General features: G+C 40.7%; 1 protein-coding gene across 1 annotated transcript in view; it reads left to right on the top strand.

Moving 5' to 3' along the window:
- Positions 1–5614: 5614 nt before the first annotated feature.
- Positions 5615–22604, top strand: part of NCOA1 (nuclear receptor coactivator 1) — a 247598-nt gene continuing 230608 nt past the window's right edge. Inside the window, exon 1 of the mRNA XM_065400622.1 lies at positions 5615–5735. The gene's annotated coding sequence lies outside the window, so the exon portion shown is untranslated. The remainder of the gene's footprint in view (positions 5736–22604) is intronic.

Below are 22604 nucleotides of genomic sequence, written 5' to 3'. Positions count from 1 at the left end.
TAAATTAAAAAAAAATCAACCAGTACATGTTTGCTGACAAAATTTTTAAAAAACCACTGAACTGGTGAAAGTCACTGGCTAAGCACCTGGAACCAGAATTTGTTGAAGTACTAAACCAGCTTTTGATAGCAGTAGCCTCTTCTGCAGGTGCAAAGAGAATATTTTCTTCGTTTCAGTTTATTCATCTATTTAACTTCAATGATTAGTTCATTCAAAGTTGAGAAACTGATGAGAAGTTGAAAAAGCAGGAAAGCTTATTTTCCTCCTTCAGTCTATGAATAAAATTGAGGCGAGAAAAAGGAGCTCTATTAGTTCTAAAATCTTGAAGGTCGTGGTGACCAGAAACAATCAGTTCAATTCAATAACTACAGATAATGTTACTTTTGTTTAAAAAAACAACCAGCTTTTCTAAAATGCAAAACGTATTAATAAACCTGCTCTTTTGTTAGGTGTCCAGTACATTTAAAGCAGTTTTAATCACAAGTAAAAAATTAATCTAGTAAGTAAATAACATAAAAATATATAAAAATGAAGAATATGAATATATATATATTTAGCTATATAATAGTTTAAATGTGTCTAGATATAGTGTATCCTTTTGGTTAGCCCAAAAGTACCAAATGTAATGTAAAGGCTGTATTTAGTTGCAAATCAACGTGTTTTAATGGTTACCAGTCAATGATACTCAGCCTTTCTATAGGAAAATAAATAAAAAGTAAATGCAAAATGAGATTAAAATCAATGATTTTTAAATCAAGATTTCTTGCCTGCTGATTTAAAATATGCATATAATCAGTAATTTAAATCACTTTGATTTAAATCAGTCCACCTTTGTGTATTGGAATCTGGTGAGTCCATGATATTTCTTGGCTGAATCATGCAAAATCGCTATCCTGGTGCCCAGAGGCAGGGAGGTCCTTGAGGAATTCCACCAAGATTTCTACGATTTCCACCCTACCATCAACCTCAGCCTAGACCAGTCCACACAAGAGGTCCACTTCCTAGACACTACAGTGCTAATAAGCGATGGTCACATAAACACCATCCTATACCGGAAACCTACTGACCGCTATACTTACCTACATGCCTCCAGCTTTCATCCAGACCACATCACATGATCCATTGTCTACAGCCAAGCTCTAAGATACAACCGCATTTGCTCTGATCCCTCAGACAGAAACAAACACCTACAGAATCTCTATCAAGCATTCTTAACAGAGCCAGAAGGGTACCGAAAAGTCACCTGCTACAAGACAGGCCCAACAAAGAAAGTAACAGAACGCCAGTAGCCGTCACCTACAGTCCCCAACTAAAACCTCTCCAGCACATCATCAAGGATCTACAACCTATCCTGAAAGACGATCCCTCACTCTCACAGACCTTGGGAGACAGGCCAGTCCTCGATTACAGACAGCCCCCCGACCTGAAGCAAATACTCACCAGCAACTACACACCACACAACAAAAACACCAACTCAGGAACCAAACCCTGCTACAAACCCCGTTGCCAACTCTGTCCACATATCTATTCAAGGGACACCACCATAGGACCTAATCACATCAGCCACACCATCTGGGGCTCGTTCACCTGCACATCTACCAATGTGGTATATGCCATCATGTGCCAGCAATGCCCCTCTGCCGTGTACATTGGCCAAACCGGACGGTCCCTACACAAAAGAATAAATGGACACACATCTGACATCAGGAATCATAACATTCAAAAACCAGTAGGAGAACACTTCAGTCTCTCGGGTCACTCAATAACAGACCTCAAAGTGGCAATTCTTCAACAAAAAAACTTCAAAAAGAGACTCCAATGTGAAGCTGCAGAACTGGAATTAATTTGCAAGCTAGATACCATCAGATTAGGCCTGAATAAAGACTGGGAGTGGTTGGGTCATTATAAAAGCTAAACTTAATTTCCTCAATACTAATTTCTCCCTACTGTTACTCACACCTTTTTGCAACTGTCTGTAATGGGCCACTCTCTTACCACTTCAGAAGTTATTTCTCCTCCCTTGGTATCCTGCTGTTAATTGATTTATCTCGTAAGACTGACTTAACACTTGGTAAAGCACCCCACATCCTTTCATGTAGTTATACCTGCTCCTGTATCTTTTACTTCATACATCTGATGAAGTGGGTTCTAGCCCACGAAAGCTTATCCCCAAATAAATTTGTTAGTCTCTAAGGTGCCACAAGGACTCCTTGGTTTTTTTTCATGCTGCTTATGTTAGGTGGTAGTCTAACCCAGAGCAGCGTTTGGCTTATGATGATCTCTGTCTACATCTGATCCAAGATACGGCCAGCCCTGTGAATTAGACTAGAAATTACTAGTGTGTGTTTTAGGATGGAAAGAGAGGAGACAAATGTTGGGGGGTTTGTGTCCAAGGTCCTGTCTGCATGAATATTGAAATCACCTAGGATTACAAGTCCAGGGAACTTCACTATTGCTGACAGAGTCTCAGTCAGCTTCTTTATAAACTCCTTGGTCTTTTCGGGTTTATTAATGGGTTAGCAGTCCTAGATTTCCTTTGTCTCTGTTTGTCTGTTAGACGAAGGAATTCAAAAGATTTTTTAGTTCCCGGGGGTTGGGAGGAATTTAATTGTATTTGCGGTTAGACGAGACTATTGAATGCTAACCTATCTGCCTTCTTGCCCACTCTTGTTCTTTGGTGTGCTCAGTAGATTCATAGAATCAAAGGCCAGAAGGTACCATTATGATCATCTAGTCTGCCCTCCTGTGTGCACAGGCTGTAGATTGTTTGTTTTCCCAGAAACCGGATTAAAGCATATCTTTCAGAAAGATATCTAATTTTATTTTAAAGACTACAGGCAATGGTGAGTCTACTACCTCCCCTGCTAAGCTGTTCCAAGTTTAATTATCTTCACTTATTTCAAGGTTGAATTTGTTTAACTTCAATTTCCAACCCTTGGATCTTGTTTTGCCTTTGCCTGCAAGATTGAAATGGCCCCGCCATCAGATATATTTCCCATCTGTAATTAACTATACACAGTGGTCACCTCTCAGCCTTCTCTTTGATAAGCTGAATAGATTGAGCTCCTTAAATCTCACATTGTAAGGCTTGTTTTCCAGCCCCCTGGATTGTTTTTGTGACTCTTCTTTGACTTTCTCCAGTATTGAAGTGTGTGTCCAGTACTGGTGTCTAATCTAATAGTGGTCTTACCAATGCAGTGTACCAAAGCAAGATCACTTCCCTACTTGTACTAGATATTCCCTTTTTTTTGTACATTCAGTGACTGTAGTAGCCTTTTTTGCCACAGCCTTGCACTGAGCGCTCATGTTGAGGCAGTTACCTATGATGACCCCAAGTCCTTCTCCGAGTCACTGCTTGCCAAGACTGTCTCCTATCCTGTAGTTTTGGCTGCATTCTTTGTTCTCAGATGTATTACCTTGCGTTTTGCTGTGTTGAAACACACTTTGTGGGATTGAGGCACTTAACCTGGTGACTCAGATTATGTTGTAACAGTATCTTGTCCTCGTTATTTGCTATCCCACCAATCTTTGTGTCCTCTGCAAATTTTATCAGCAAAGATTTTATATTCTCATCTAGATCACTGATAAAGGTATTGAATAGTGTTATACCAAGAACTGATCCCTAGGGGACTCCACTAGTAACTGCCCCACTTATTAATATCTCCATATTCACTGATAGATCTCAAAGCTTAGCTGTTAAGTTTTTAACTCATGTAATATGTGCCCTGTTAGTTCCATGTAAAGCAAGTTTTTAAAACAAAATGTCATGTGGTACTAAGTCAAATGTCTTATTAGTCCTAATATGATTAAAAATGTCTTATTGGCTTTAACCCTATTGGCCATTAATATTTCATTGATTCTTTGTACTTATCAGTTGCCTGCATTTTTTAACTTTTAACTTTAATTTATTGCTATTAACTTCCCCTTTTTGTGGTCTTTATATATTTTTTTTTCATATTTTATTGCTGCTTTCACATCTCCTTTTAACCAAGATAGTTTTTTGAATAGCGTAATTTTTTTCCAAGTTTGTGCAATTGCGTTTTTTCAGGCATCTAGTAGGATGGCCATGTGTGATTCCCAATTTTTGTTAACATTTTCTGTCAGTTATGCCGACCAGTTGCTTTAAGATTTGGGTAACTGGCCCTTTTAAAGTTCCAAGTGTACACATTACTGGTAGGTGCGATATTCTGTTTGTAGTCTGGTAGGAGCGAGGTGGAGCATCTCTGGGCCTGATTTTAGTGTTTTACTGCTATTACAGTAGCACCTAGGGAACTCCAGTTAGAGATCAAGGCCTCATTGTAGTAGGCTCTGTACACAGCCCATAGAAAGGGGAGGGTGCACTGCTGTCCTGCCGCAGGAACAGCTAAGGGAAGGAATTGTGGCTTTAGGGAGCCATAACTACTGCCTGGTTTCCTCTTGTTCCAGATGGATAGTAATTTGCAGTTTCTCAGGCACTTATGTGGCCCCATTTGCTGTATTATGAGCCCCTTGCAATCTTTAATGTATTTATTCTCAACACCTCTGTGAGGTAAGGAAGTACTACAGGTCTGTCACATCTTACGCGCATTTAACATGCGCTATTTCAGCTTTACGCGGTCGGCAAAAACAAAAAAAAGGGGGAAATAACAATTTTAATACTGTCCCTGTAGTGCGGGCGATTTCGCCTGCCATTCAACTCAATGTAATTTTGACTATACGCGGTTTTCGCTTTACGTGCTAACTGCGGAACAGAACCCCCGTGTAAGATGAGACTCGCCTGTATTTATTTCCATTTTACAGATGGGGGACTGAGGCACAGAGAAGCTAAATTACTTGCTGTAGTCTGTGGAGGAGCAGGGATTTGAACTCAGGTTTCCTGAGTCCTGGGTTAGTGCCCTAGCCACTGGATGATCCTTCCTGAACTATAACAGAAGCAAATTACTAACCATACCCTGTGAGGCAGTGCTCAGACGGTGATCATATTGCATCTGGGGCTTCATCCATAATGAATTCACTGACGATTTGAGGACTGTTGACCACCAGTCTAGCACTGATGAACGTCAACTTAATTTTTTGGTGCTCGTTTGTGTCTTCATGGATGATGTCTGGCTATTGCAAATTGTAATCCGGTTGTTTCTGGATCTGTGCTGCTTTTTCCTGTGGGTATTCTGTGTTAGGAATTGTATAAGAGAGGGAAAGAGGCAGAAGATGAGCATATCTGTTAGTGACATTGAACCTAATGTTTGTTAAAAGCTCTAGAGTTTCTGGACTGTGAAACTTCCATTCTTTAGAATGGATTTGCTGAGGAATAAGGTCTTTAAACGTTGATTTTTCCAAGTCACTAAATGCTGGAAAAACTGCTACCCTATTAATCCTTTTTGTAATACAATCAAAGAACAAACTGCCTTGGTGTATGTAGCATTAATAAGACCAAAATGCTTTTAATATGATATTGCCACAAGTTAATGTTGAAATTAACTAACTGCTGTTTTTCACTTAAGATGCTGAAAGTTGAATCCTGTGTCATTTGGTTTATTGGGAGACAGTAATGTAACCAAAACGTCTGTCTGCCCTTTTTCTCACCAGAATTCAATAATTGATGCTGGTCCCCTGCCGGGAGAGTTCATCTGAAGACTGCCCATGGACAATCGATGCTTGTGTTTGCTGAAGTTCTAGGATTCTTTTGTTTTACTGTTTAATTTACTGAAGAGTCCATTTTTTCCCATGAGTCATCTTCCACCTCTGGAAAGGTAGAGGTAAGTTTCAGGTTTTTTTCTTTTTTTCTTGTTCTTTCTCCACCTCAGGTGAAAATTGTTTAAACCTGTCAAAGATGCCTTTTGCTGAGGCATCTCTAAATGTGGAACCAATCATTGGAACTGCTCAAAGCATTCTCTCTCTCCTCTGCATCCTAAGAGTTTGCTTTCCATGGGTCAGACGGGCAGCCAGTCTGTAGTGCATCGGCAGTTAAAAAATCTGCCTTAGAAGTCCATAAAGGAAAAAATTACTGCAAACTAGACCGTATTGACTTGGTGTGCTTTAATGGCTAGTTGCTGCAATTGAAGAGTGGAGCATTGTGTAGGTGAAAACTACAACACGGTTCAAAAAAGAACTAGATAAGTTCATGGAGGATAGGTCCATCAATGGCTATTAGCCAGGATGGGCAGGGATAGTGTCCCTAGCCTCTGTTTGCAAGAAGCTGGGAATAGACGACAAGGGATGGATCACTTGATTACCTGTTCTGTTCATTCCCTCTGGGGCATCTGGCATTGGCCACTGTTGGAAGACAGGATACTGGGCTAGATGAACCTTTGTTCTGACCCAGTATGGCCATTCTTATGTTCTTGCGCATAGGCTGCATACTCAAGACAGGTATGGTGGCTTTAATTAGTTAACATTACTCTTGTGGTTTGACCTGCAGCTTTCAGAGCTTCTCTGTAGAAGACTTGAGCCCATAGTGTGTTTCCCAAGTCTCAAGCTTGTGTGTTTAATGTCAGGGACTAAATCCAGTCTCTGGTGGAAGAACAGTCCAGTCAGTATCCTTGTAGCCCTTCCTAGCTGATATACGTAATGCTTGGACGTTTCTATAGTTTGCTAGCAACCAGCTATATTTTAATTTGTAGAAAAATTGCTGTAATAGAGTGGGAGCTACACAGAACAGAAAAACTTAAATGAGCATAATGGTAAAAATACCAGGAGCTATAAACACCATCATCCTAACTTTAGATTTTAGTTCCTCCTGTGCCATTGACATGTTGGGCGGTCCGGTTCCTCCATTGATTAGTGGCTCGGTAATTGTGGTACTTCTTCCTCAGCAATGTCCACACCTTCAATAACCTTTGTCACTGTCGTCTGCCAGTTCTTGTTTGGCCTACATCAATTTCTTTCCTACCCGGATACCCAATTCAATGCTTGCTTAGTTCATCTCCCATCTTCTATATGGTGTATGTGTCTCAACTGCCTGAGCTTTTTTCTTTGATATTTTCTAATACAACCTGCTCTGTCAGCTCCCTTACTCTCTCATTTGTTGTTTTGTCTTTCCATTAAATGTGTGGTATCTTCCTCAGCCATCTCTGATGGGCAACTTCCAGGTTTTTTTTGTTAGCTCCTGTCTTCAACCAAGTCTCTGCACTCTACAGTAGTGTACTCAGTACAATCGCATGGTATAATCTGACCTTTAGTTTCGTGTTGAGACCTCGGTTTGGACAGATGTTCATCCTTCCAAAAGTGGTGTTCATTTTTCCTCATCTCGTGAATATTTTCATCGCAGCCACCGTCAAATATCATCACACTGTCCAGATCATAGAATCATAGAATATCAGGGTTGGAAGGGACCTCAGGAGGTCATCTAGTCCAACCCCCTGCTCAAAGCAGGACCAATTCCCAACTAAATCATCCCAGCCAGGGCTTTGTCAAGCCTGACCTTAAAAACCTCTAAGGAAGGAGATTCCACCACCTCCCTAGGTAACCCATTCCAGTGCTTCACCACCCTCCTAGTGAAAAAGTTTTTCCTAATATCCAACCTAAACCTCCCCAACTGCAACTTGAGACCATTACTCCTTGTTCTGTCATCAGGTACCACTGAGAACAGTCTAGATCCATCCCCTTTGGAACCCCCTTTCAGGTAGTTGAAAGCAGCTATCAAATCCCCCCTCATTCTTCTCTTCTGCAGACTAAACAATCCCAGTTCCCTCAACCTCTCCTCATAAGTCATGTGCTCCAGTCCCCTAATCATTTTTGTTGCCCTCCGCTGGACTCTTTCCAATTTTTCCACATCCTTCTTGTAGTGTGGGGCCCAAAACTGGACACAGTACTCCAGATGAGGCCTCACCAATGTCAAATAAAGGGGAACGATCACGTTCCTCGATCAGCTGGCAATGCCCCTACTTATACAGCCCAAAATGCCATTAGCCTTCTTGGCAACAAGGGCACGCTGTTGACTCATATCCAGCTTCTCGTCCACTGTAACCCCTAGGTCCTTTTCTGCAGAACTGCTGCCTAGCCATTTGGTCCCTAGTCTGTAACAGTGCATGGGATTCTTCCGTCCTAAGTGCAGGACTCTGCACTTGTCCTTGTTGAACCTCATCTGGTTTCTTTTGGCCCAATCATCTAATTTGTCTAGGTCCCTCTGTATCCTATCCCTACCCTCCAGCGTATCTACCACTCCTCCCAGTTTAGTGTCATCTGCAAACTTGCTGAGAGTGCAGTCCACGCCATCCTCCAGATCATTAATGAAGATATTGAACAAAACCGGCCCCAGGACTGACCCCTGGGGCACTCCACTTGAAACCGGCTGCCAACTAGACATGGAGCCGTTGATCAGTACCCGTTGAGCCCGACGATCTAGCCAGCTTTCTATCCACCTTATAGTCCATTCATCCAGCCCATACTTCTTTAACTTGGTGGCAAGAATACTGTGGGAGATTGTATCAAAGGCTTTGCTAAAGTCAAGGAATAACACATCCACTGCTTTCCCCTCATCCACAGAGTCAGTTATCTCCTCATAGAAGGCAATTAGATTAGTCAGGCATGACTTGCCCTTGGTGAATCCATGTTGACTGTTCCTGATCACTTTCCTCTCCTCTAAGTGCTTCAGAATTGATTCCTTGAGGACCTGCTCCATGATTTTTCCAGGGACTGAGGTGAGGCTGACTGGCCTGTAGTTCCCCGGATCCTCCTCCTTCCCTTTTTTAAAGATGGGCACTACATTAGCCTTTTTCCAGTCATCCGGGATCTCCCCTGATCACCATGAGTTTTCAAAGATAATGGCCAATGGCTCTGCAATCACATCCGCCAGCTCCTTTAGCACCCTCGGATGCAGCGCATCCGGCCCCATGGACTTGTGCTCGTCTAAATAGTCCCGAACCACTTCTTTCTCCACAGGGGGCTGGTCACCTTCTCCCCATACTGTGCTGCCCAGTGCAGCAGTCTGGGAGCTGACCTTGTTCGTGAAGACAGAGGCAAATAAATCATTGAGTACATTAGCTTTTTCCACATCCTCTGTTACTAGGTTGCCTCCCTCATTCAGTAAGGGGCCCACACTTTCCTTGACTTTCTTCTTGTTGCTAACATACCTGAAGAAACCCTTCTTGTTACTCTTAACGTCTCTTGCTAGCTGCAACTCCAAGTGTGATTTGGCCTTCCTGATTTCACTCCTGCATGCCTGAGCAATATTTTTATACTCCTCCCTGGTCATTTGTCCGATCTTCCACTTCTTGTAAGCTTCTTTTTTGCGTTTAAGGTCAGCAAGGATTTCACTGTTAAGCCAAGCTGGTCGCCTGCCATATTTACTGTTCTTTCTACACATTGGGATGGTTTTTTGCTGCAACCTCAATAAGGATTCTTTAAAATACAGTCAGCTCTCCTGGACTCCTTTCCCGCTCATGTTATTCTCCCAGGGGATCCTGCCCATCAGTTCCCTGAGGGAGTCAAAGTCTGCTTTTCTGAAGTCCAGGGTCCGTATTCTGCTGCTCTCCTTTCTTCCTTGTGTTAGGATCCTGAACTCTACCATCTCATGGTCACTGCCTCCCAGGTTCCCATCCACTTTTGCTTCCCCTACTAATTCTTCCCGGTTTGTGAGCAGCAGGTCTAGAAGAGCTCTGCCCCTAGTTGATTCCTCCAGCACTTGCACCAGGAAATTGTCCCCTACACTTTCCAAAAACTTCCTGGATTGTCTGGGCACCGCTGTATTGCTCTCCCAGCAGATAGCAGGGTGATTAAAGTGTCTCATGAGAACCAGGGCCTGTGATCTAGTAACTTCTGCTAGTTGCCGGAAGAAAGCCTCGTCCACCTCATCCCCCTGGTCTAGCAGAGATAGCAGAACTCTACCTGTTTCATTTTCTTTTCCAGCTGTTTCTAACTTAGCACTGGCATTTATATACACCCTTTGCACAATCATCATCTCTGGACAATTTAATATGAAAGGAAATGTTCTTTCCATCATGCAGACCATCACAGATGTTGAAAATGCATGAAGAATAGGCCAAACAATTAAAAAAAAAAAAAAAACCCACCACAATAGGGAAAATAATCATACAGGCATTATCACGAGGTGAGCAGTTATACTGCCAGTATTACACGACCCTGTACAACATAGCTGATCATTCATTCACCAAGAGTTTCTTGAGAAGCTTTCAAATAAAGTCTGTTCTCCAGAACCAGGTTGCACTAGGGTTGGAATGCAAACTAGAGTTTCTAGAATTTTTTACGTTGGCTTGAAATGTCCCTTGCTTGACTAAAATTCACAATATTATCCTTGAATAGAATATAGATGCTGTGTAGAAGTATGATGCTGTTGTTGGGTCTCCTTCATAGGCTGATTTTGTTACTGGAAGGATGTCTGTGGGTTAATAGGTGGCTAATGGACTAAGGCACCCTACATACTGTTCTTGCCACAGACTTGCTGCATGGCATTCGGTGATCCATAGGAACATAGGATTGAAAGGGATTTTTGGGTGATTGAGTCCAGTCCCCTGCTTATCATTTGTCCTCTCTCTGCTTCAGTTTCTCCATTTGTAAAATGAGGATAATAATATGTAACCACCATTGTAAAGCTCTTGGAGAGCTTTAATAGTAAAATGAGTGAATGAAGAGGAAAGTATTACTAATTATCATTATTTTACTTCATTTGTCAGGTTTCAGACTCCCTTTGCAAAGAAGAGCTGTGGCTTTCTGATTAGTCACTAAGTTCAAAGACATTTCTATGAATATTTGTTTTTACCATTAAAAAAAAAAAAGTCTCAGAATTTGGTGAGAATAGCACTTAGTACTGAATACTACTATTGCTCCACATCTCTGTGCACTGTTTTCACTTCACTGTTATATCACGCTGCTTATTTTCTGGACAGATCTCTTATCAATCTGGAATCAGGGTTTTACAGAGCAATAAACAGAATCCTCCTACCCTTCTATTTTTAAGGGTTTTTTTAATGAAAAGAAAAATGTATTTGGAAGTAAAACAAGCAAAAATGTGATCACGTTAAAGAAAAGCTTTCTAATATTATCCTTAAGATTTATACATAACATAAAGTGACTACTGGGGGCTCTAAGCCTTTGTTGTGTATTATTCACCCGAATAAAAACAAATATATGTAGCAGCCCTACCAAAACCAGGAATAAAACCCAAACCCACTTCATCTATGAATACCCTGTTCTCAGTGCACAAAGCAATGCCATCAGCCCACTATTCCCTTCTTGAAGCTTGGGGAAAGGATGTGCTTTGCAGGGTGCCCAGAAGGTCAACAAACTTGGGCTATTTGAACTAGAGGCCCCTCACAAAGAGTTCCTAGCCCCAGCTCTATTTCTTTTACTCTGAGGGTACGTCTATACTTACTTCCTGGTCCGGATGTAAGTGATCGATCTTCTGGGATCGATTTATCGCGTCTTGTCTAGACGCGATAAATCGATCCCGGATCGATCCCGGAAGTGCTTGCCGTCGATGCCGGTACTCCAGCTCAGCGAGAGGAGTACGCGGCATCGACGGGGGAGCCTGCCTGCAGGGTCTGGACCCGCGGTAAGTTCGGACTAAGGTACTTCGAATTCAGCTACGTTAATAACGTAGCTGAATTTGCGTACCTTAGTCCGAAGTGGGGGGTTAGTGTGGACCAGGCCTGAGAGTATCAGACGGGGAGAGAGGTGCCTCTACAGTACGTCAGTTCTAAACCATTCAGAGCTTTATATGTCAAAACCGAAACTCCACTCAGAAGCTAGCAAACAGTAGTGATCCCAGAGCACTGCAGTCGCCTACTCAGAGTGAGAAACTCAACTTGATAAGTGAGCTGCCACATTCTTTGCTGGCTTCAGTTTCCCAGTTGACTTGAGATGCAGTCCCACATAAAGTGCATTTCAGTAATATAATCTCAGCGACGAAGGCATGGATCATGCTAGCAGAGTTCTGATGTGGGAGAAATGGTTGCAACCTCCTGCCCATATGTTGATTGAAAAAAGTAACATTGTACTGTTGGCTGCTTTTGGAGCTGCTGTATATTGTATTTGCGGTTGTATTGTAAAGTTTGGTAGTGTAATCTCCCAGTCACTGTTGAAGACGAGTGCTGCTTCTCTTTGTGGATGGCGGGGTAGTATCTGACAAGTCTGCATTTGAGGCCAAACTGTTGTATAAATAATGTAATAACATGGATGGTCAACTTAATCCCAAAAGGTCTTTTGTACATATTCTTTTTGAAGAGAAAAATCATTTTGGGGAAAAAGTAGCAGTGATGTACATAACTTGACTGTGGAAGGCCATTATATTATTGACCCTCGTTAGATTGCTGCTTCTTGGAATTTCCACAGAAGTATAGAATTGTCTAACACTCATACATTTAAAAGAGTCTATTATTGAAACTGAGTGATTGAAAATTAGGTTTTTGTGTTTTAACACTGAATTATACATGTATATCATGTTTGGAGAGTCAGACTTGGATTATTTTGCATGAATAAAACTGAAGAACATGTCTCCTCTTCATGTCCCTGTTAGAGAAACTCACCAGAAGTATTTATGATTTACTCTAGAAAAGTTGCATTATGAATAAAAAGAAATTCCACTTGATAATGTCATTTAGCCACATTGATGGTGTCCTTTGGTGTCAGCTAAAGTTAGAGGTTATCAGGGTTTTCCCATATCTAGCTGATAGGCTTGTCAGCTCTTACTTTTCTTCTTTCAGATGAAATTTTCCCTTGTGCAAAGGGTCAGCAAAAGGCTCTTGTGCTATTGCAAAGACCTCCAAAGATGACTGAAGTGATGTGTATATATAATGTGTTAGCCTCAGCACATAGATGAATTTCACTCTGAGGTGCTTACAGAAGCCTAACTTGTTGAATTTTTCAGATGTGGTGACTTCTAATAAACTGTGGCAAAAAAAATTCTTAATTCCCCTTTCAGTCCTCAATTCAGGCGGGAATGAAACTCAGCATCTTACACAAGAGGAGAGCTTTGGAAAGTTTTGAACCTCTTCAGTTTTTTCCCAAAAGGAAATGATGGCTTGTTTTGTATAAGATTCTTACTGTAGGATTGATGCCTAAAGAAAGCACTCGAGTTTCCTTGTACTTATCTGCAGAAGATATTTCAGATAGTACTGTGCTTTCTGGCTAAAGCTTCTCTGAAAAAGTGTACCAATTTTTTTTTAAAGATCTAAGCATGAAGACCATTCTAGCCTGAAATGCTTAAATTGTTCTGAATGGAATTTCTGGTCATCCATTTGCTGAAATAAATAATAAGTTCATCGCTGGTTTGAAGACACAATGTCATTTTTTGCCAGCCATCAGTAGGAAAAAATTCATATTGAGGAAGGATTTCTAACAGCAAGATTAATTGGAATTAGACTGGACTATTTTGCCAAGAGAGGTTGTTAAGGCAACATTATTAGAAGTGTTCAAGTGTTAACTAGATAAAGACACTTTGATCTTTGTTGAGCTGTGGACTGCTGCAGAATCAATGAGAATAATTTGGTTAGCATTGAAGAGACCAACTCTTCTTTTTCATGTTCATATTAAATTAATAGGAATCAGAGGTGACTATACAACTTAGATCACATTAAAGACTAAGAAAACATCAAAGATGGGTGGAGAAACAACTCATGGGACTTCAGAAAAAATGATAGAGAAAACAAACATGCTAGCAGAATTTTCAGACTTTGGGGAATGGGAATTACGGGCGAGAACCTTTTCATTTAAAGTAGTTAGTTTTAGTTACACTTACTGGGTTTTGTTCTGTTTCTTAAATTTAATTGTAGCCTTAAAGCCAGAATTTTCAATGGGGGTGCCTAAAATTGGGTACTCAAGGTAAAAGTGCTCTGGCTCATAGAAAGGTGTTGAGCACCCACAGCTTCTGTTGATGTTCAGTGCCAGTGAAAGTCAAACCACTTAAATGCCTAAATAAGGATTTGATTTCTTAACTTGAGGCACTAAAGTTTACAAAATTTGTCCAGAATTTTAAGATGGCCAGTGTATGTGGAACTAATGTAACAAAATTACTCCTTCAAAATACTACTTTTGGTGTCAGTAACTAGAAACTTCCAGAAGATGGGAAAACTGCAAGCCTCTTCAGGTGTTTCAGCAACCTTATTTATAGATGAGGCTCATTTGTAGCTTATAAGTCAATATAGAATCATAGAAATGTAGGGCTGGAAGGGACCTTGAGAAGTCAAGTCCAGACCCCTAGTAACATGTAGGCTATCCGTGACAGGTGTTTGCCCAACCTGTTCTTAAAAACCTCCAATGACGGGGATTCCACAGCTACCCTTGGAAGCCTGTTACAGATCTTAACTACCCTTCGAGTTAGAAATTTTTTCTTAGTATCTAACCTAAATCTGTCTTGCAGCAGATTAAGCCCAGTACTATTTGTCCTACCTTTAATGGACATGGAGAATAGTGGATCACTATCCTCTTTATAACAGCCCTTAACATATTTGAAAACTGTTATCGGATCCCTCCTCAGTTGTCTTTTCTCAAAACTAAACATGCCCAGTTTTCTTAACCTTTCCCCATAGGTCAAGTTTTCTAAACCTTTTATCCTTTCTGTTGCTCTTTTCTGGATTCTCTCTAATTTATCCACATCTTTCCTAAAGCATGGAGCTCAAAACTGGATACAGTACTCCAGCTGAGGCTTCACCAGTGCTGAGCAGAGTGGAACAGTTACGTCCTGTGTCTTAGATATGACGCTCCTGTTAATACAGCCCAGAAAGATATTAGCCTTATTTTGCAACCACATCATGCTGTTGACTCATAATTTGTGATTTACTCCAACGCTTGCAGTGTAGATATACCCAGAGTGTCACAGCTAAATACAGTGTGCAATAGATTGTTTAGCATAAGTAAACACACATTTCAAGGGACAATTAAAGGTAAAGTTGCCTGTTAACAGCTCTCCAGTCATAGGAAGGAAAGGGGGGGGGGGAGAGGTGATGCTGGGGTGGGAGGGTGTTAAGTGGGTTATAGATTGTAAGAAGCCATACATCTAGTGTTTCTATTCAGTCCATGATTTTTAGTATCTAGCAAAATTATGAGGTTGGCATATTGGTGAGCCATCCTAGTTCCCATGGAATTGCATATGGGGTATCATCAAACAATTACAATCTGTACTCAGTGGGGACTATATCCTGAAAGAAACCTTTCCTGAACTCCCTCTGTGATGGGGTTCTGTCACAGAGATCACCTTGGGACTGTCACCTGATATGCTGAGATTACCTCTGAGCCCGTTTTCCCTGCCAGCTTGGGACTCCAGAACCCTGCCTTGTTGAGCCAGACATGCTAGCCTGCTGCAATACAGACTCAGGGTCTGGGCCACAACCCAAAGCTGCAGACTTAACTGAAAACAGTTTAGCAGGTTACCTGCCTCCAGCACCCAGACCCCAATGGGATACAAACCCTAAATAAATCCGTTTTACTCTGTATAAAGCTTATACAGGGTAAACTCATAAATTGTCCGCCCTCTCTAACACTGATAGAGAGATATGCACAGCTGTTTGCTTCCCCAGGTATTAATTACTTACTCTGGGTTCATTAATAAACAAAAGTGATTTTATTAAGAATAAAAAGTAGGATTTAAGTGGTTTCAAGTAATAACAGACAGAACAAAGTAAGTCACCAAGCAAAATAAAGCAAAAACACGCAAGTCTAAGCCTACAGAGGGTCCTGTGGCACCTTTAAGACTAACAGACGTATTGGAGCATAAGCTTTCGTGGGTGAATGCCCACTTCATCAGACGCAAGTAATGGAAATTTCCAGAGGCAGGTATAAATCAGTATGGAGATAACGAGGTTAGTTCAATCAGGGAGGGTGCCTAATACATTAAGAAACTGAATACAAGTAATATCTCATCCTCAGAGATACTCCAGTAAACTTCTTTCACAGACTAGACTCCTTCCTAGTCTGGGCCCAATCTTTTCCCCTGGTACAGTCCTTGTTAGTTCCAGCAGACATCTTGGGTGGAAAGCCGGGGCTTTCTCATGACTGGCCGCCCTCTGTTATGCTCCACCCCCTTTTATAGCTTTGGCACAAGGCGGGAATCTTTTGTCTACACGTGCCTGTTACAACATATGATGTACGTCACTGGTGCACTAAAAGCCCCAACAACTACTAAGTGGATGAAATGAGACAGTCAGTGCACTGTCAAATGAACTCAGACAGAAAAATGATAAAAGACAAAAACACCCTATCACCTGTCGGTGAACACTTTTCATAATGCAATCACTCTCTATATGACTCTCAGTCCTCATCCTCAAAGGAAACTTGAATAACACCCTCCGAAGATGAGCCTGGGAGTTTAAATGCATAACTTTGGTAGATACTAAAAATCATGGACTGAATAGAAATTCTAGATCAATGGCTTCTTACAACAATATATAACCCCCAGATCTCCCTCCCCCCCAATTTTTTTCCTTTCCCCTCTATGACTGGAGGGGTGTTAACAGGGTTACTTCACCATGAAAAGTCCCTTGAAATAAGTGTTAGGTATTTATCATAAACAATCTGTTCTACTTTGTGTTTAGCTATGACAATGAGTACGTTTCCCAGATCTGAAGAAGAGCTCTGTTTAAGCTTGTCTATCTCACCAACAGAAGTTGGTCCAGTAAAAGATATTACCTCACCCCCCTCTTGTGTCTCTAATGTGGGACTGTCAGAGGCCTTAATAAAGTAATGGACACATGCTTTCCCTTGTCTTTCTGTGGCTCCTAATGTACTTCTAAAACCTCTTCGTATTGCCTTTTACATAACCTATATAAATTGCTGTTGTTTTCAAATATTTGCCCAGATCCAAAATTGCTTGTGTTAATTTGCTATTGGTGCACGTAATATAAAACATTACTTGAGGTTGGGAGAGGTTGGTTGTGTTAGGGATGTTTAATCCATGATTCTCTTCAGCCTTCTCTGTTTGTGTAGAACTTGCTCTGTGGAATACACAGGACGAACTGTGTGTATATTGGTTTTAGCAAAATCATAATCAGCATCCAGCAAGACCATAAATGATGCTAGAAATATTAGTGGTTTCTGAGTCTGCTGGATATTCTGTTGTCCTCAAGGAGTTTATACTTCCTGGGCTAACAAAGAGGATGTATTGTACAACTGAAAACCATACACTTAAATAATCAATCCTTATCTTTTCTGGACTTAATGATCCCATACACTTCACATAATGCAGTATTTGCTATAAAGGCCCTTCCTGTGGACATTAATAGGATATAAACTGGTACTTATTTCCTTTCCCTTCTCTGTTGCTTCCATCTACATTTGTACAGCTCTACCTTTCACATTAATAATATACCGGTAGTATGTTGTGGGAATTAATTTGGTGTCTTACCATTATTGACAGGCTTCTAAAATATGTTTTGTTCCATTCTCCCAGTTACTAGAGTGGTGGTGCTAGCTGCAGCGTCTATATTTAACGTTGTAAAACTACATCCATTACTTGTCTAATGTTCTTGTTACTCCTGACTTTCCAAAAAGCTCATCTTTGGGGTAGTTTTCCCCCATGCTTAGATGAATTGATTTGGAAAGCTTGAACAAAATCCCTTTAAGCCATATTTTAAGTTAGTGGACTCAATGTGGGGAGTGGAGTAGGGAAGTAATTTTTCTCTTTAAATAAATACATCTTTTAAAAAAATCTAGCTTTTGTAGAAGAGGGGTATACTTAAAATGAACCAAAACAAATGTGAATGGTGAAACTTGGCATTGACATAGCTTCCATTGAAGATTAGTGTCTTACATCAGTTGGCAAAATATTGGATATTCACAAAAGTGAATGACAAAGTATTGAATTTCACGCAGTTTGCACAAATGAATTTTACAACCAACGTTACTCAATTTCAAGGACTGAAATTCATTCTATCCTTGAAATTGACTAATGTTCACAGTTTGGGGGCATTTTCATGATTTCTGTGTCCTCTGTGAAATCATGATTTACACACTTAGTGTAGAGGCTGAGTTGGATACAGAGGAGCAAGTCCGAGACACTGGATCTGGGGCTTACATTAAGGAGTTATGGGAAGGTCCAAGAGTTCTGGACCAGAATATCAGCATATTTGGAGAATTTCACATCCGAAAGTTTCTCTTTGAAATAGTCTCTATTCTTCTTCTTCAAAAAAAGATTTGATGGAGATCCTAACTTTGTTCAATCAAAATCTTTTTTTCCTTTTTTTAATAACATGATTTACACAGGGCCTTATTCATAACGAAAATCCAGTACAGTTGTTATGATTTGTAGATCAAGGAAAACAAAATTTCCCCAGAAATAGGGTACGTATATTCCACATCCCCCATATGGCAACCAAATGAACTGCCCTGAAAATAGCCCAACTCCCCTATCTCCAGACTGGTTTTTCCTTGCAATGTGTTACCATAGTTAATTGTTCTACAATATTTGTCTCTCTGTGCAGTCTCTATAAAGATAACTGAACAAAGTTAATTCAGTGTCAAGGCTATCCATTTAAAAAGAAGTGCAATGCAGAAAATTACTGTTGCTGCAGGTAATAAGACTACAAAGTTGTCCACAATATAAATAAGTATTAGGAAGGATGATTTGACCTTGGGCAAGTTATTTAATCTCTATCTCAATTCTCCATTTGTAAAACTGGAATAATACTTCCTTTTTCCTGTCCTTTGTGTTGCTTATTTAGAATGTAACCTTTTTGGGGCAGGGACTCTCTTTTGATGGTTAGCTCAAGTGGACTCTGATTTTGGCTGGAGACTCTAGGTGTTAGCATAGTGCTACAACAAGGAACTACTGGAGTAAGGGAGGGTTGAAGTCCCATCTTTGCTACTAATATCATTTGGCTGGTGACCTTTTTCTGTAAAGCTGGGTTGATGGCAATAGCAACAGAAGGATAAAATCTTAAGACCCAAGGCTGCAACTGCCAGTGTTGTGCTTACTATTGTGCATTACCTCATAAATACTGTGTTTAAGAATAACTGTGCATTGGATCAGGCCCTTAATCTGTGCCTGCTGGAAGATTTTGCCATGTTCCCCTCTCCCCCCCAGTGAGACACTTACAATGTCCCACTTGTGAATTTATCTCCAGCAACAACTTCTGGGCCCATGATGGGCAATACCAGGCACTGACAGAGGGGGAGGCCCTAATAGCCTGTTCTAAAAATAAGCCGATGACAAATGAGCATGCTCAGAAGTGTTTTTCTGTTGCGTGGAACTTTCTGATTGTTAGGTTTTGGGGGGGATGGTAAATTTAACAAAAGGTTGACTCCTCAGGAAGTAGTACTTGTTTAGTTTAGTGGTGGTTTGTTCATCTGTTTTCAGTTATTAGTGAGCAAAAAAGTCGTCTTGCTGAAAGAATGGGTTTTATTCACTTTTCAGTAACTCTCAAATGACTGGAGGGATTTTCCACAAACTTTAAAAAAAAAATAAAAAATTCACCTGTGGGTTGAGAGCAAGCGTGGGAAATTTCAACCTCATAGGAGTAACTGTGTGTTTCAAGATACCATTATTATTTCCCTCATGGTCTTGTGATAAGTTTTTGTGAATAGTTTTTAGAGACGTGCTTGGAGCTTTTTGTCCTCAGAGCGTAGATCTATTGGCCTTTGGAGAAGAACATTACCTATCAGAAGTTCTGCACGTTCAGAAAACAAGTACAAATTGTAATAAACACACTCCTCCAACCACCTTTCCTGCAGAGTTGGGGATCATTGTGTGCTACTGTACTCTGTGTGGTAGAAAAGGAATTGTCAGTTAAAGCATTTGCTGGCTGTTTTGACTTAATAGTGGGTAAGTGATTCCTGTAATTCTGTGGCCCACCTGTCAATTGGGAATGTTGATTTAATAATCCCAGAGTAATGCTTTTTATATCTACTACTTTGCAAGAATTACAGGTAAATAATTTTCTTCTCTTCATGTTTAGTTTTGGAATTTTGCCCAACTAAAAGGGGGTATGGGCACCTAATGGCTTGGAATGCAGATCTTTAGTTTTTCTCATCTTTAACTAGTGTTCCTTCCATTAGACCTCTTCTCAGTGAGAGGGGAAGATATAAACCTACCAGGCACACCTATGCTATTTCTTCCAAGAAAAATCTTCAAGCCCAGAAATCTGTCTTGGACTTGCAGCACTTCCTTGTCTTGTTAGAAAGGTGAGTTGATGTGCTAGTATCTCAGGGTGTGGATTTACAGTACACGTAATAAGAACGAGGAGTAATTGTGGCACCTTAGAGACTAACCAATTTATTTGGGCATAAGCTTTCATAGGCTAAAGCCCACTTCATCAGATGCATGCAGTGGAAAATACAGTAAGAAGATATATAGATACACACAAACACACACACAGAGAGCATGAAAAAATGGGTGTTGTCATACCAACTCTAACGAGACTAATCAATTAAGGTGGGCTTTTATCAGCAGGAGAAAAAAAACTTTTATAGTGATAATCAGGATGGCCCATTTCAAACAGTTGACAAGAAGGTATGAGTAACAGTAGGGGGAAAATTAGCATGGGGAAATAGTTTTTACTTTGTGTAATGACCCATCCACTCCTAGTCCTTATTCAAGCCTAATTTAAGGGTGTCCAGTTTGCAAATTAATTCCAGTTCTGCAGTTTCTTGTTGGAGTCTGTTTTTGAAGGGTTTTTTTTTTTTTTTTTTTTTTTTTTTTGAAGAATTGCGACTTTTAGGTCTGTAATTGAGTGACCAGGGAGGTTGAAGTGTTCTCCAACGGGTTTTTGAATGTTATAATTCTTGACGTCTGATTTGTGTCCATTTATTCTTTTGAGTAGAGACTGTCCGGTTTGGCCAATGTACATGGCAGAGGGGCATAGCTGGCACATGATGGCATATATCACATTGGTAGATGTGCAGGTGAACAAGCCCCTGATGGCGTGGCTGATGTGATTAGGTCCTATGATGGTGTCCCTTGAATAGATATGTGGACAGAGTTGGCAACGGGCTTTGTTGCAAGGATAGGTTCCTGGATTAGTGTTTTTGTTGTGTGGTGTGTGGTTGCTGGTGAGTATTTGCTTCAGGTTGGTGGGCTGTCTGTAAGCGAGGACTGGCCTGTCTCCCAAGATCTGTGAGAGTGAGGGATCGTCCTTCAGGATAGGTTGTAGATCCTTGATGATGTGCTGGAGAGGTTTTAGTTGGGGGCTGAAGGTGACGGCTAGTGGCGTTCTGTTACTTTCTTTGTTGGGCCTGTCCTGTAGGAGGTGACTTCTGGGTATTCTTCTGGCTCTGTCAGTCTGTTTCTTCACTTCAGCAGGTGGGTGTTGTAGTTTTAATGTAATGTGATATATGCCATCATGTGCCAGCAATGCCCCTCTGCCATATACATTGGCCAAACCGGACAGTCTCTACGCAAAAGAATTAATGGACACAAATCTGACTTCAGGAATCATAACATTCAAAAACCAGTAGGAGAACACTTTAACCTGTCTAGTCATTCAATGACAGACCTGCGGGTGGCAATTTTGCAACAAGAAAGCTTCAAAAACAGACTCCAACGAGAAACTGCTGAGCTTGAATTGATATGCAAATTAGATACAATCAATTTAGGCTTAAATAGAGACTGGGAATGGCTGAGCCATTACAAACATTGAATCTATCTCCCCATGTAAGTACTCTCACACTTCTTATCAAACTGTCTATACTGGGCTATCTTGATTATCACTTCAAAAGTTTTTTTTCCTCTTACTTAATTGGCCTCTCAGAGTTGGTAAGACAACTCCCACCTGTTCATGCTCTCTGTATGTGTATATCTATCTCCTCAATATATGTTCCATTCTATGCATCCGAAGAAGTGGGCTGTAGCCCACGAAAGCTTATGCTGAAATAAATTTGTTAGTCTCTAAGGTGCCACAAGTACTCCTGTTCTTTTTGTAGTTTTAAGAATGCTTGATAGAGATCCTGTAGATGTTTGTCTCTGTCTGAGGGATTGGAGCAAATGTGGTTGTATCTTAGAGGTTGGCTGTAGACAATGGATCGTGTGATGTGGTCTGGATGAAAGCTGGAGCTGTGTAGGTAAGTATAGCGGTCAGTAGGTTTCCTGGGATTAGCACTATTTCTGGGTGAAATTCTCCCCATGCAGGGGACCAGAACAAGGCCAATGCCTGTCCACCACTTAGTGTCCCACTTAAGTGTAATGTAAGTGGTACATAAGAATTTGTGCAGGCTTTCTGCATAGAGGTGACTTTCACCTGCAATTACTGGCAGCAATATCATGGCTGATGAACCCATAACTTTGACTCATATGTTTATAGGGTAGTTTGTTTAAAATGACTTTCTCCCATTTATTTTTAAAAATGAGGTTTTTTTTATTAATAATCAACTCCTGTACTTTCTTTCATGTATTTCCATCATGTACACTCCCTGGGTTTACTATACTTTAAATATTTGAGCTTAAGAGAGCCCTTCACTGTTGCCAATAGCCAATGAGATGCTGGGAATAGTTAGTAAACTTCTGGTAGTGTCTTTAATAAAGAACCTTAGCCTCCCCTTGCAGATTTCAAAGAATTCTCTTGAGGTTAACGAAAGCTTTAGCTTCAGTGTGTTGGTTTTTTTGGTCCCCCTTTACCTTGTTATGCTAGAGTTCCTTTAAAGAACGAAAGGCACACTCTTGTATAATAGCGGCATCACAAGCCATGGCCGTGGATGTGCTGCATGCAAATGTACATTTATAATATATTTTGAGAAGTTGAAAATGA

This window comes from Emys orbicularis, chromosome 3 (genome assembly GCF_028017835.1).
Source record: "Emys orbicularis isolate rEmyOrb1 chromosome 3, rEmyOrb1.hap1, whole genome shotgun sequence".
NCBI classification, from domain to species: domain Eukaryota; kingdom Metazoa; phylum Chordata; order Testudines; family Emydidae; genus Emys; species Emys orbicularis.
This window is presented reverse-complemented; position numbering and strand designations above follow the sequence as displayed.